The following is a 5,000-nucleotide window of genomic DNA, read 5'->3' as shown; positions in this document are numbered from 1 at the left end:
CAATGATACGGCTTTGGACTTTAATGGAATAAATGGAATTACTTTAATGGAATGATGCTGCTGCCGCTGCTGAAGAACATAAGGAATTAAACCTGGAGAAACTTTTCTTGAAAAGAGGCCGAAGCGCGAAGCGCAACAAACAAACAAAGAAACAAAACTGCATCGGAGGTATGTGCGATTTTTGTTGACTGAAATGGAATCTAAATGAACTGCTTTTGTTGAAGACATTTTTGTTTGAATTTTGAATGAATGGATCACGGAGTATTTTGAAGTTTAAACTCTGCTGCTTTGTTTGAGAAGACGCCGGTGAAATAAAGCCGCTGATGAAGTAACGCAATTAACGCGACTTGAAATAAGGATTGTACAAATTTAAGAACGTTTTTGTTGGAACTAGTTGATTGTTTTTTATGTACAGTTTTTGCTGAAACGAAAAGGTTGATCGTTTTGAAAAAAAAATGGATTCTAATGCAGACAAGGAAGTAGGCCAAGAAGGCCTGTCTGGAAAGTATCTCAATGAAACGGCAGCGAAGTTGCGCTCTTCCAGAGCGGGTAAAATATCTCATCTTACGAGAAGAATGAACATTGTTAATGCGCTGATGGCTAGTAATGATTATCTGGACGAAGTGAAAGGAAATATGTTAAAGTTTAATGCTTTGCTTGATGAATTCGAAAAGCTCCATGTGACTTACCAACAAACATTAAATGAAGAAGACAGAAATGAAGATTTAAAAACCTGGTATGAACCAAAGCTTAAACCAATTAATACTTTCTTGTCTACCGTTGCAAATTGGATGGATGCAATGGAAAACCGTGATTCTGAGACTAATGTTCCTGTTTCTTCTTCTGGATTAGAGACATGTGTCAATCCTGATAAAGAGGAAGATGGCTTCTGTAGCTGGATAGAAGCGTGTGTCTATCCTGATAAAGAGAGGGCCTCTGTAGCTGGATCAGTGCTTAGTATCAGGTCTAACAGGTCAGTCTCATCCACAGCATCAGCACGCATCTGTGCTGAAGCAGAAAGAGCAGCTCTACTTGCCAAGGCTGCTGCTTTGAAGCAAAAACATGCTTTAGAAGAGCAAGAAGAACAGCTAGATTACCAAAAAGAGCAACTCAGGAAAAGAAGGGAGACGTTGAGTATTCAAACTGAATTAACTGCAAATAAAGCCAAAATAAATTACCTCAAAAATGCAGAAGCAGAAGCTATTGATGGAAATACTACATCAGATGCAATGAATACTTACCTGGAAGATATGGAAAAGAGAGCTGAGCCATTTGGTGAACACACATTGATGGACACAAGGCCTAGAGATGGAGTCCATATGCAATTCCCTCTATTGCTAGAAAGAAAACAGTCTTCTATCCCGTCTAAACTTGCCACTAAACCCATATATGAGAAGACCACTCTACAACATCCTTCTAGACAGGGAAGACCTTCTACAACAAGGAAAGGGCAGGAATCTGACAATCTCTCCAAGATTCTTGAAAAACAAAACCAATTGACAAGCCTCTTGGTAAAGCAGCAATGGTTACATACTTTGCCTAAAGGAAATATGACTGTTTTTGATGGAAATATCTTGCAATATAAGTCTTTCATTCATTCATTTGAACATATCATTGAAAGTAGAACAGACAATAATCAAGACAGACTGCAGTTCCTCATCCAGTACACAAAGGGGCAAGCTCAAGACCTCGTCAAAAGCTGCCAACACATGGATGCAAACCGGGGCTATAGAAAGGCAAGGCAATTGCTGAAAGAACATTTTGGCAACGAATACAAGATCTCATGCGCCTACATAGAAAAGGCACTCTCATGGCCAACCATAAAATCAGAAGACCCCAGAGCACTGCAAGACTTTGCATTGTTTTTGAGAGGTTGCTGCAATGCCATGGAGCAGCTTGAGTACATGGAAGAACTAGACACAATCTCGAACATGAAACAGATCATCTTCAAACTACCATATAAATTAAGAGAAAGATGGCGCACAAAGGCTTGTGAACTACAGGAGCAACGAAACACCAGAGTAAGAATGGCTGACCTGGTGTCCTTTATTGAGAAGCAAGCTACTATAATTTCAGACCCAGTTTTTGGTGACATTCAGGAGTCTAGCACCAGCAAAGTGAAATCCAAAGTCCCAATGAAATCCCTTGCTAAAGGTAGTTTTGCTACAAATGTAGATGTGAAGTTGTCACAACAAAGAGCAATAACACCAGACAAAGCATGCATCTTCTGCACTGGTAAGCATGAATTGATGTTGTGTTCACAATTTGAGTCAAAGCCACATAGAGATAACATAACATTCCTCAAACAGAATGGGGTTTGCTTCGGATGCCTGACAAAGGCTGGACATGTCAGCAAGGACTGCAGCAAGCGTCTCCAATGCTCCATATGTCATAGGCAACATCCCAGTTCCTTACATATCAAAGTGAAAGAGGCAACAGAGCAAACACCAGTGAGCACTATGCAGGTTTCTCTCAATGCAGGTGGGCATTCTGGGGCCGGTAATACACATAATTTCCCAAAATGCACATTGTCCATCGTACCTGTACAGGTTAAGAGTTCAAAAGGTAGTAAGATCATTAATACCTATGCATTTCTAGATACTGGCAGCTCTGCTACTTTTTGCACAGAAAATCTACTCAGCAGACTGAACATCACAGGGAAAAAGACCAACATCCTGCTAAGAACTATAAATCAAGAAAAATCTGTGAATACTTACATGGTGAATGGATTAGAGGTTAGTGCATTAAATGAAAATAACTTCATTGTGCTTCCAGAAGTGTACACACAGAAAAGTATGCCTGTGGATACCAACAGCATTCCAAGGAAAGAAGAGCTATCTAGGTGGCCTTACCTGAGTGACATCCACATCCCAGAACTTAAAGGTGAAGTGGAGTTGTTGATTGGAAACAACGCTCCTAAAGCCATAGAGCCATGGAAAATAATCAACAGCCATGGAGATGGGCCTTATGCAGTAAAAACCCTATTGGGGTGGGTTATTAATGGACCTCTGGAAAGCAGTGCCATTACAGACAGCAATGGGCGTTGTGGTGTTACTGCAAACAGAATATCAGTTGCAAAGCTGGAAGATTTGCTTGTACAGCAGTACAACTATGATTTTAACGAGACAATGGATGACAAAGAAATGTCAGTTGAAGATAAAAGATTTATGAGAATCGCTGAGCAGTCAATTAAGCTGCAAGATGGACATTACAGTATAGACTTACCTTTCAGGAGTGAAAGTCCAGTCATGCCCAACAACTGTCAGGTCGCAGAACAGCGTCTAATAGGCCTTAAAAGAAAGTTCCAAAGAAATGAGACATTCAAAAATGAGTACACAGAATTCCTGGAGGACGTGATAAGCAAAGGACATGCAGAGGTGGTGCCACAAGCTGAACTTCAAAGATCAGATGGAAAGGTATGGTACATTCCACACCATGGTGTTTTTCATCCCAAGAAAGGCACCATTAGGGTGGTGTTTGATTGTGGCGCAACATTCCATGGAACATCTCTAAATGCTGAACTCCTCCAAGGCCCAGATCTGACGAGCACTCTTTTTGGTGTTCTCACTAGATTCAGACAACAGCCTGTAGCTATGATGGCTGACATAAAATCAATGTTCCATCAAGTCAGAGTCTCAAAGTCTGATGTCGACTTCTTACGCTTTCTGTGGTGGCCTAAAGGTGACGCGTCTCTACCTCCTGTTGAGCATCGTATGACAGTACATCTTTTTGGAGCAGTGTCTTCTCCGAGCTGTGCAAACTTTGCATTGAGACAAGCAGCCAAAGACAATGTCAATTGTTTTAGTCCAGAGGTGATAAATACTATTGAAACCAACTTTTATGTTGATGACTGCTTAAAGTCTATTGGAACAGAACATGAAGCAGTGAACCTGGTGAAAGACCTCACAACTGTTTGTCACAAAGGTGGATTCCATCTAACCAAGTGGGTGAGTAACAGTCGTACTGTACTTTCACACATCCCTAGAGAAGATAGGGCCACTGAGGTGAAAGAGCTGGACCTGGACAGGGACACACTCCCCACAGAGAGAGCACTAGGACTGTTGTGGTGTGTAGAAAGTGACATGTTCAGATTTAACATCCTTATCAAAGATAAACCCCACACCAGAAGAAACATTTTATCAATGGTCAGTTCAATCTATGATCCCCTTGGTTTCCTGTCTCCTCTAACTTTGTGTGCTAAGTTACTCCTTCAGGATCTTTGCAGAAACAAGTGCAGCTGGGATCATGAAGTACCAGAGGCTGCATCAGAAAGATGGAGGAAATGGATGGCCAGTCTTGACCAATTGGAGGACTTCAGAGTGGAACGCTGTGTGAAGCCAAGTGGAATTGGAGCATCCACACAAGCTGAACTGCATCACTTCTCAGATGCCAGTGACGACGCATATGGTACAGTGAGCTATCTGCGACTGACATCAGGGACACATACTGTGCATGTAGCTTTTATGCTTGGCAAGGCCAGAGTAGCACCATTAAAGCAGATAACAATACCCCGTATGGAACTTGTAGCGGCTGTGTTAGCTGTTAGAGTTGACAAGATGCTCAGAAAAGAGTTAGAGATAAAGCTCAACAGCTCAACTTTCTGGACAGAGAGCCAGTCAGTGTTAAAATACATTGCAAATGAAAACACAAGATTCCGTACATTTGTAGCCAATAGGATCTCTGTTATAAGAGAGAATACAATTGTCAGACAATGGAAATATATTGGAACAAAGTTGAATCCAGCTGATCTAGCATCCAGAGGAATGAATGCAAGCAGCTTTATGAAATGCAATGAGTGGATCCACGGACCGGAGTTCCTGTGGAAGTCAGCAAGAGAGTGGCCACAGAATCCTTTAGAATCACTGTCACTCTCCCAGGATGACCTTGAGATCCAAAAGAGCACTGCAGTTTACAGTGCTGTGATCAAGACAAACGACAATCCCACATGCCAACTACTGGATTACTTTTCAAATTGGAATAGGTTGAAGAGGGCTGTCGTG

General features: G+C 41.6%; 1 protein-coding gene across 5 annotated transcripts in view; it reads right to left on the bottom strand.

The window, feature by feature from the left end:
• Positions 1–5,000, bottom strand: part of LOC121703875 (glycerol kinase-like) — a 73,152-nt gene that overhangs the window by 43,382 nt on the left and 24,770 nt on the right. The window lies entirely within an intron of this gene.

Source organism: Alosa sapidissima, chromosome 2 (genome assembly GCF_018492685.1).
Source record: "Alosa sapidissima isolate fAloSap1 chromosome 2, fAloSap1.pri, whole genome shotgun sequence".
NCBI lineage: Eukaryota > Metazoa > Chordata > Actinopteri > Clupeiformes > Clupeidae > Alosa > Alosa sapidissima.
This window is presented reverse-complemented; position numbering and strand designations above follow the sequence as displayed.